The sequence below is a fragment of the Eubalaena glacialis genome, chromosome 4, assembly GCF_028564815.1.
Source record: "Eubalaena glacialis isolate mEubGla1 chromosome 4, mEubGla1.1.hap2.+ XY, whole genome shotgun sequence".
Taxonomy (NCBI): domain Eukaryota; kingdom Metazoa; phylum Chordata; class Mammalia; order Artiodactyla; family Balaenidae; genus Eubalaena; species Eubalaena glacialis.
In genome coordinates, this window is record NC_083719.1 from 100,053,581 (window position 1) to 100,064,587 (window position 11,007).

At 36.6% G+C, this 11,007-nt stretch overlaps 2 pseudogenes; both read right to left on the reverse strand.

Moving 5' to 3' along the window:
- Nucleotides 1–2,395: 2,395 nt before the first annotated feature.
- Nucleotides 2,396–2,654, reverse strand: LOC133089886 (bolA-like protein 2; annotated as a pseudogene).
- A 5,168-nt stretch (nt 2,655–7,822) lies between these two features.
- On the reverse strand, nt 7,823–9,851 carry LOC133089887 (cytoskeleton-associated protein 2-like; annotated as a pseudogene).
- Nucleotides 9,852–11,007: the final 1,156 nt, after the last annotated feature.

Genomic DNA, 11,007 nt, shown 5'->3' on the forward strand with positions numbered 1-11,007 from the left:
GGTTATGGGGCGGGGGGGAGGAGATGTGGGGGAAGGTGCAGGCTCATTTCCGTCGATCACTGCAGACTTCTGCTCAGGTCCATAGGGATTGCCATATTCAGTCCCAAAGTTCAGCCGCCTTTCTTTTCACTCAGCGTCTGTCATCAATCTGTCTATCTCCTGAAGATACATTTCCTCCCTATTTCTAACTATTCTATCTTTGAGCTTTTGTTTATTTTTTATATTTTTTAAAAGTATAGAAATACAGTGTACTCTTCAAAAACCTTTGAGCAATGCAGAAATACATATGGGAGAGTATTAAATTTATTCTTTGGTTGATGTTGTTAGAAATAGTCACTTGGGCTTATTTACTCTTAAGGAAATTTACTGACAACCTACGTAGGGAAACAGATGAAAAATAGCAAATATTGGAAAGGCATAAATATTTAAGATTCCAATGTTGGGCGTTGGAGGAAGCGAGGGGGTCACTAGCTTGAGCCTATGCTGTATTCATCCCAGCATTCAGGCATGTCTGGAAAACTAGTGGTTTAGGGCAGGTATTTATCAATTTATGTAGGAGAATGAGGAGACTTCTAATAAAGAATTAATTATAAGGCAAGCTAACTGAAGCAGATAGGTCAGTGATACAGAGAAAGTATTACAATTATAGTAAAGTAATTTCTCTCACGTTAGCTTCCTGCCCAACATGACAAAATCATAAGACGGTAGAATTGTAGGAAAAAAGAAGAGTAAGAACTAAAGAGACTTAGAGTTTAAGGCATCAGTGAATTTGTAGAATTTGTGTGGGGAAATTCAGTAGCAAGTGGAGTCACTGGCTTTTGTGTAGAAATCAGTACCTGAACCTTACATGTATAGCTGCAATGTGGCCATTGGCATCTCAGGAGCTGGGATCACCATCCATACTCACAGTACTTGCAATGCTTGAGGAGCGTAGGGGTGATCCTGACACAGCACTGTCACCAATGTTTGAAACTACCAGCACTAATTGTGACTTGAGAAAATCATCCCCTGTATCAGTAGTCACCAACAAGTGAAATTTTGAGGTGGATCAAATTAATGATTTCTGCCAGTTGATAAATTGAAGGGAGGGCCCATTGAGGGAGGAGCTGAAACTGTCTTTGTAGGGCTCCCAGATACTTGGAAATCTGTGAGTAAGGGATAAGACGACACGATAAATCTCTTTTTATTGCTTTAACCTTAGTGGGAAAATGGTAGGTTGTATCTGAATGGACCCAAGTAGAAATTAGGATTGCATTGGGTGGTTCTCACTTCCCCTGTTCTTAGAGAGGTCAATGGTGATAAAAAAAATTCTACTTTTCTATCTTCACAGAGCTTATTATGCAATGCCAGAACAAAATCTTAAAATAGAGCAATTTGACATACCTCCAAGGAGAATGATAAACTTCAATTTGGATGCCAAAGTCAAACAGGGAATAGATTAGGATGAAAGAATGACAAATAATATCACTCTTTTCCTATTCAGCATGTGGACAGGCTAATTCACAAGATGGAAAATTTTTACTTGATGAGACCATGGGGAAGACTTCTCTGAAAATGATTATATGTTTTCATTCTGGATTGCTGGGGAAATAAGCCAGCTGGAACAAGTCCACTCAACTCTTTCTAGTGGAAGGGCTGTATCCAAAAGTTTCCATGGTAATAGTGACCTTCATTTCTTTGCAAGAAGATTGCAACTTGTTATAGAACCCATTGTTTTCAGGTGTTAGTCAGCTATCATTCCCATAAAGCTCCTGTAAAAACCAAGCACTAAAATCTTGGTGTCCATGCAGTTTGTGTATCCTTTAACTGATAAGCAAGAATGAAAAGTATTGGAGGATTGGGGTCCCTTCACTGAAACAGAAACACACTAACACTAACACCATCACTAACACCTGATAATGGTAAAATAGAAACTGGAAAGAATCTAGGTTCCAATTGTTCAACCACTAAACCAAAGTTTATTGTGGACTTCTTTTTTTTTAAATGGAATAAAGAAATATGATTCTTGCTTAAACCACCTTAGTCAAATATCCTTTAACTTGTAACTGAGAGACTCTAACTGAAATAGCTGCCTTACAACAAAGATGACCCAAAGTGACTACAGTTTTGGAAAAAAGATTACTGTAAGGAGCCTTTATCCCATATTTAGGAATTGGATTTGAAAATTTGGAGTAGAGAAAAAAGAGAAAATGAGGAATTTAGAGCAATTGTGAAGGTTTATTTTTCCCCAAATAGTCTTGAAAATAATAAAGGAAGTGATAGTGAGTCAAGTGGTACCTTATTATTTCCTTCTTGCCTCTGTTATAGGAGAAATAGCTGAAGCATTTTATTTTATTTTATTTATATTTTGGGGGGGCCTGATTCATAATTTAATAGGTGTGCTGGTCTGGGTCCCTTATTTCTGCTGCTTACCGGCCCATTGCTCTGGGGTCAGGGTTTTCTGCTCAAAGGCATGGATGTGCAGGAGCTCTTCTGCTAGGCAAGTGTTCACAAGCCGGTGTCTCTGAAGCAGCGGCTTCCCCTCGAACTTGGCTGGCACCACGAAGACTTGGAAGCTGGACACACAACGTGGGAGTCGTGTCCTCCACTTCCACATGCTCCGCCTCCAGGTCCCACTGCAGCTTCTCCGGGAGGTACTCAACGCTGAGTTCCATCGCGGCAGCCCGGGGTGGGGGGAGTGCAGCCCAGCTCGGACCTCTGCCACACTGCTTCCCCCCTTACTAGCTGAGGCATTTTTAAAAAAATTCATGCTTTATAATCTGGAATTGCATTTATACCAGAGGAGTGATTCAGCAATGCAAAGGGCAATGGGTACGAGTTAGATGGGTCTTGTGTTTATAGTATCACCGGGCTAAAATCAAGTTGTCAGCCGGTGATGTGATCTCTTTAGAAGCTAGAGGTCCTCTTACAAGATGAGTCAGATATTGGCAGAATTCATTTCCTTGTGGTTGTAGGGCTGAGGTTCTCATTTTCTTCCTGGCTGACAGCTGGAGGTTGCAGTCAACTCCAAGAGGTCACCTACTTATTATCCTTGCACAACATAGCAATTTACTTTTTCAAAGCCAACAGAAGTACATCTCTCTGACATCTATACCCTCTCTTAAGAGCTTGCCCGCTTACTTAGGATAATATCCCCTTTGATTAAATCAAAATCAGCTGATTAGGGCACTTAACTGCATCTGTAAAATATGATCATTTTACCATATAATGGAACCTAATTATGGGACTGCATCGTGTTTATAGGTCTCACGCACATTCAACCACAAAACCATATAGGGCATGTACAGAATGAACCAGAAATCTTGGAGACCATCTTAGAATTCTGTCTACCACAATGTTGTCTTTATTATGTAGCTGAAGAAACTGAGGCTCAGAGAATTAAGTAATTTGCTCAAGTTACATAATCAGTAAACGCAGGACTATGATTAGAACTTCAGTCTCTCTGATTCTCAAGCCTATATTCTTTCTGTTTGTAGCTTCTGCTGAAGGAATTTATAAACATCTAGCTGAACTTTTATAAAGAAACATTTCCTATAATTATCAATTCCATTAATAAATCCAGAAATAAAACATGTCAATATTCTTTTTATTTAACATATTGTCTTTTTTATCTTTATTTTACATAGATCTATTTTTAGGCTTTTATAGTTTCCTTTATGAATTATTTTAATGCAATTTTTAACAGAAGTTAGCTTTCTCAATTGTGAATTATAATGGCAATGGACTTTCAAAAGCCTATATCTCATACTTTAAGTATTATATAATTGATTAACCTTCAATATAAGATTTATTCTCAATTTTTAAGAAAAGTTGACTATATTTGTCCAAATGAGAAGCAAGGTAATTAACAGTGATTATCAAACAGGCCTGGATTGAAATTACAGTGTTATCACTTACTAATTATGTTGTCTTGCCAGGTAAGTTACTTTTCTGGCCTAATTTCTTCTAATTTGTTTATTTTTGACCCTAAGAATTTATTAGGGTCAAAAATAAACAATGTTAGATACTAAAGTGGTAAGGACAGATTTTAATCAGCAATAGGGAAATAGGGAAAAGAGACTAGTGTGAATTGAACTCAACTTTGATTTGTACAGAGGTGACCCAGCATTCTAAAGGGAGAATGAGGGAATAAGGAGGGAGGTGGGCAGCGTTCAGTAGAGCCAGGAAAGTGTAAAATTACAAAAAGCAGGAAGCAGGGGGTGGGGGAGGGGTGGGGGGGGGTGGGGGGTGGTCTATATGAAACCGGTATGGTTTTGCTAACCAGAGTTTATAGAAGTTAGGCTCCTATCCTCCCATGGAGACTGGGAGACAGGGGCCCTATCTTCAGGTATTGGCTGGAACAAACTAAATTCTGTTGGCAGCTTTGAGTTTTTGCAGGCATGAACTATTAGTGGAACCAGGATCATCCTAAGGATGTGGACTTGAGCTGTTAGAAACTATGCTGATATTCAAATCTTTATAGATCAAGGTTGAGGTCTAGTTGAGAAAAGGGTCAGAGGAGCCTAGCTAGAGTTTGTTCAAGGAGAGAATAATGTACCTAAATGTCTGACACAGATAAGCTACCTCAAATATTAGCTATTTTAAATCACACTTGCCATTTTTACTTTATTAGCAATTAAATTTTATTTTGTAATTTTAAGGTTTGTTTGCAATTATAAGCAATTAAAATTTCAATTAAAAGCAATTTTAAGTTTTAATTTTATTAGCAAGGCACAGTACAAAAGAAGACTTTACTACAGTAAGGACACATAAAATATAAAAACAAAAACACACTAGGCCAATTAACAAATATTTTTCTGCTTTCGAGTTGAAAAGAAAAGATAAAAATAAATTAATTTAATAGATACTTCCCAAGTATAGCTTTCTTACTCCACAAGCCTTTATAATTGTGATGACTATAATAGTAATTCTTTCCATTACCATTTTATTAATGGTATTCATTTTGATTGATTTGTATTTTTTTATTCATAAAATCTTCCAGTTGCTCTGCTGCTTTTTAAAATGACTTCTTTTTGAAATAGTTGGTACCTTAAATAGGCCAATCTTTACAGAATTAAAAGCCCTGTATGTTTTAAGAAAAATGGCATCATTTTAATCCAGCAGAGGAAAAAAAAATCATTGAATTCTGGTCTCAAAAACAACATGTGATGATGAGCAGTGCTGGGCAGATCATTGCATTCCTCCTCTTGCTCTCTATCACAAAATAATAACTTGCCAGGAGGCTGTGGCAGTTATTAATGTTTCATTTTGTTCCTAGATCCAAATTAAACCCCTGAAAAATATACAACTATGAAGCTAAAGTTGAAATTCAAACATATAATCATGTATTTTTAGCATTATTTTAATACTTGCTTTAGTATCTTAAACACAAGGAAAACTCTTCAAGAATGAATTTGTCCCTTTTCAGTAGAATCATATGATGTAATAGAATCATGCTATTACAGAGTAAATCATCCATTTATTTTTCTGGAGGGACTTTGGGTCATCTAGCTGAACTTCTCTTTTTACAGATGAAGAAACTGAAGGGAGCAAAGGTTAAGTGCTTTACTTAAGGCCAGCCAGCCTCTCTGAGCTACGTTTTGTAGTTCCCAGTCCCCTCCTGTTCTTGCCCTCCCTACTGGGTTACCTATCACTCGCTCTTCTTCTTTTTCTTACCTGATTTTTTTGTTTGTTTGTTTGTTTCTCCATCTTAGCTTTTTTCCTCTGTGTTTTCTGAGGAAAGAAACCAACAATGTTTACTACAGTAAACATTTTAGACTGCAAGAATTTAAAATGCAGAGGAAATGCCTCGAGCCATAGAGCCCAGGGTATTGAGCAAGTCACATTGCAGAAGTGCATTTTCTGTAGAAGGTCTAAGCATAAATGCTAGAAAACAGTGCTTGCATTAAATGTGAAAAGTAAGTCAAATCACAATGCTTTTGAGCCCCTCACAGTTCTTCCTGTTTCTGAACTTCTCTTTCCAATTCTTCTTCCACAGGACAACCAATTGGCTTTCAAATGTAATATATTGAGGATATACTATTTTAAAAATCTTAACAGACTTCCAATGTTTCTTATACATAAAACAAAAGAAAACAAAAACAAACCTCACAAACTCATTCACTGAGCACTGAAGTCCTTTCGGGTTACTATCTTTATTTTCAGGCTTGTCTCACATCTTTGGCTTTCTCAGTTTCACAGTAAAGCCACCAGTCTCCTTGCCATTCCCTGGCAGCTGTTCCCTTCTCCAAAGGGAACTTTGTATACTTTCCTTTTCTACTTGCTGAGATCTTATTTATCTATTCATCCTTTAGCTTTCCTTTTCTTGAATTTGGATTGAGTTCTTTCTTTGACCTTCCTCCCTTCTCCAATGATTTTTTTAAAAATCTACATATTATTTTCTATTTATGATTATCCTTAATTTTTTCTTTTGCTTTTTTCAAAATTGCTAGTATGAAAGTTGAAATACAAAATAGTATTTATAACATATGATTCAGTATAAAGAATAAAAATACAAACACCCTTTTATTCACTATCTACCTTAAGGAAAAAAGAAACACAGAAAATAATCCAAAACGTTGAGGTTTCTAAGGGTTCATTACAGATCCCATCCTACTCCTCTACTCACAGTGATAAAAATTCACTAAGTGTATTAACTAATACGTTTTGAAACATCTACCACATAGGGTTGTATCTCTAAACAGAATATTCTTTGGTTTTGCACGGTTTTGAAGTTCACAAAAATGGAATCATATTGTATCTTCTTTTTTTTTTATCGTTATATAGATGTTTTCATTTATTGTATACATATTAGGTACACAGTTTAAAAGGAATAAAAACCCTACTCTCTAGAACATAAGACAATAAATAGAACAAAGATTGGCACTATTATACAAATGGAATTAATGAACATAAATAAGTATGTGATTTTCAACCACATTCATATTATGCAGTTTTAAAACTATCTAATCTTTTACAATGACTAAATCCTTATTTGAAACTGTAGAGTTGGTAAAGGATGTATGCCATTTAAGTATTAGTTCAGCGACTTAACAAAACAATTTTACTGGTGGTATTTATTGTGGGGAGCAGAGACCTACTTATTGTGTATGACTATCATGTTTTAGGAAACATGATGAAGTTTTTATATTACAAGGAAGAAATCAATTTTAAGTATTAGTTATTTTAGAAATACTACCTAAACTAGGATGACATTTATGAAATATTATATATTCCTTCTCTAACTCCCTTCTATTAGGCTATAAACTATATCAAACAAAGCAATGGAAGTTAAAATTTTTAACATTTTAGATAAAGTTAGAAAAGGAACTAAAGAAAGGAACTCAGATTTAAAGTTCTGAATACCCACTAGGTTTGGCACATTTTCTTTCTTCCAACAAAGTATCTTCTCTTAGAAATGGAGTATTTAGTTAACTATCCCTCTCGGGGACCTCGACTACAATGAAAAAGAGGCCAAGAGACCACAGATGCAGACTCACTGGCATTGCTGGAGAGTGACAATGAAGAACCAGGGGTAGAGTCCCAGGGACACAGGAGACCACAGCAGTCTGGGCTACTAGAATTGGGTGACAAAGCAAGCTAACTCTGTCTTCACAAAATTTACCTGTGTTAGAGAAAGTCAGTCTATTGAGATCGACAAGGTAGGATTAGCTTTCCGACGCACAGAAGGCAACACCTGCTTTAGAGTGGACATTAGTAAGAGCGCTGACTGCTGTGAATACTTAGGTACTTGGCAACTCCTGACCTAAGGGACATGCAAAGCCACAACAAACCAACCAACCAAACGCCCTCGGAATAATACAACCCCACTCCTATCAGAGCTTCACTTCTCTTCTGTCGTGTCAGTCTCTGAGTACATGCAGCACACAAAAGCATCAGTTTCACTTCCCAGCTCTGTTAACTGTTCTAGTGAAGACACACAAGGATGATGGTCTTTTAACGTATCTGGCAATTTAGAAGTCTTCTCTTGAAGACCTCGAGAACGTCTAACTGGTGTGAGAAACTTTAGCTCTTTAAATGCAGAATTTGTTTCGTTAAACTGCATCTTCTTTTTTACACTTTGCAAGTATGGAGTAGTAGACACATTATATTTAATTAAGCAACCCGACCTAGTTTCTGTATTGGGGGTTTTAATATCACTGGTTGGATCTTTTGTTTTGTCATCTTGCTCTTTTTCACAACCTTGAAATACCACATTCCTAGGATGCTTATTTTCTATTTCTGGTTTTTCTGACCCCAGATTAACACTTATATCATCAATGGTGGCTTCTTGGATTTGTTCCTTGGTTGCACAAGCCTCCTCAATATTTTCTCCAAATTTAACTTTTTCTTGACTCTTCATTGTCAGAATGTCAACAATTGCATGTCGCATCTCTTCAGTAGGCTGAGCTCCTGCCAGAATGACCTTCTCATAGATTGCGAAAATATTTTCAATAGACTTGTAAGTGGTTCAGTATGCACAAGGCATATCCAATATTTAACAAGTTTTTTGGCATCTGGAATATTTTTAATCAGGTCATTCAGTGTAACTAATACTTCTTCTTTTGGACATCCCTCATTAATCAGGTGTAAGCATTCAGAAAATGTCTTGTTTACTTTTTCAGTAAACAATCATTGTTCATCTTCTTCTGCCATGGTAGTCCAGAAGGACCCAACTAGTTTTTCATTTTGTGCTTCGGGCTCAGGCTGGGTAACCACTGAGCTTGGAAGCCTTTTCATTACTCTTCCTTTGCCAGCTTTCCACTCACTCAGACGAGCCTTTCTCTCCTCTGCAGTTTCTCTGGGCTGAGTCCATCTACTATCAATAGCTGCTTTCACCATGGTATGTCTGCGGTGGTCAATGCTTTTTGTCTTTTCTATCAGTTTAGTATTAGAAGACAAAGCAGGCCTGGCTACCATTTCAGATGTCATGCTTCTTGATAGTGTCTTATTTCTTTTTATGTCCTGAGAAGAAATGGTTTTGATAATAGACGAAAGTATATTTAACTGTAATAATTCTTTCTCTCAAGGCCCTTTCCGAACTGTAACACTGGCAGACTGATGCCTTGTTTCATGGCATCCTGGTTATTACTGTGGTGACTGCTAATAGAAGTTCATACAAGTTGACTGCTCTGAGATGTAGTGCTCACAAATTTAGTGGCAGTCGTCGTATGTGAGGCTCTATCACTTTTCACTGGTACACTGCTGGTGTCTACAGGCTGAGACTTTGTGGCTTTAGAGACAGTAGCTGAAAGTTTCTTCATTGTTGCAGAACTCTCATCTTTGACTTGTAGAGGTTTTCTAAAGGAATTAATCTTAGACTGAACAATTTGGCTATGATAAGATCCAAGCACAGGTTTCTTGGGCATGTTAGCACCTTGCTTTGGTTTTTCTGTAGTCATTTGTTTCTTTTACTGTTGTTTTTAAGGTGAAATGCTTGGCTTAACATCATATGTTGACTTTGGGGGTCATCTTTAATTGGTAACAATGGCAGAGTTTGATTATTATCCTCAAAATTAGGTGTATCAATTGCTGTAGTTGAATTGGTTAATTCATTAGAAGGTTTTAAAGGAATACAGTTTTTTTCCATTGTTATATTATTCTTGATCCCTGTAGGTCTGCCGACATTCTCTTTATCAACCATTTTTGCCTTAAGTTTCAGAATTTTTGTCTCTTCTTGGATCTGGCCTTCAGATGTCTTCACTCTCTGGTCTCTACCACTGGATAATATCTGATTTTCCTGTTTGTATGCAAAAATTTTTTCTTTTTAACAGATGCTCCTTGAGTTTTTGTCTTCTTTGCTCTCTGAATGCAGACGGGGCCCTCTGACTCAGGGGCAGCTGCAGGTCCTGGGGCACAGCTGGGGTGCTCATCACAGCTCCAGGCAGGGGGACGCGTCTCCAGCTCGACCACCGCAGACTCCCTCAAGCCAGCGCGGCTGCACACTGCCCATATTATATCTTCTAACTTGCTTTTTTTCTCTCACCATTCTGTTCCTGAGATTCATCCACTTTGATGTTAAGGCATGATTTATTTATATCAATACTGTATATTATTGTAGCATATGACTATACCACAAGTTATTTATCCATTCTCCAGCTGATATTTTTATGTGGAGTAAATACCACAAATGATCTCATTCTATGTCTGTGTCCAATCTCCTCTGACCTGATATTGAACTTGATACAAAAATTATATGATCATCTTAATAGATACAGGGAAAGCATTTGACAAAATTCAACATCCAGTCGTAATAAAAACTCTTAACAAGTTAGGCATAGAAGGGACATATCTTAACATAATAAAAGCTGTCTATAACAAGCCCACAGTTAACGTCATACTCAGTGGTGAAAGGTTGAAAACTTTTCCCCTAAGGTAGGGAAACCACTCTCACCACTCTTATTCAGCATAATATTGGAAGTCCTAGCTAAAGCAATCAGGCAAGAAAAAAATAAAAAATAAAAGTATCAGAATTGGAAAGGAAGAAATAGAATTGTCTTTATTTGCAGATGGCATGATTTTATAGATAAAAAATCCTAAAGACTCAACCAAAAAACTGTTAGATCTAATCAATGAATTCAGTAAATTTTCAGGATACAAAATAACATATAAAAATCAGTAGCATTTCTATACACAAACAACAAAAAGACAGTTTTTTCAATAAACGATGCTGGGATAATTGGATATTCATATATAAAAGAGTGAAACTGGACCCATATCTTACACCACTCACAAAAATTAACTTGAAATGGATTAAAGACTTTAATGTAAGACCTGAAACCATGAAACTTTTAGAAGAAAATATAGGAATAAAGCTCATTGACATGGGTCTTCACAGTAATGTTTTTGAATGTGATACTTAAAGTACAAGCAACAAAATCAAAAATAAACAAGTGAGACTACATCAAACTAGAAAGCTTCTGCACAGCAAATCATCAACAAAGTGAAAAGACAACCTATGGAATGGGAAAAAATATATGTAAACCATATATCTGATTAGAGAATAATACCCCAAATATATAAAGAACT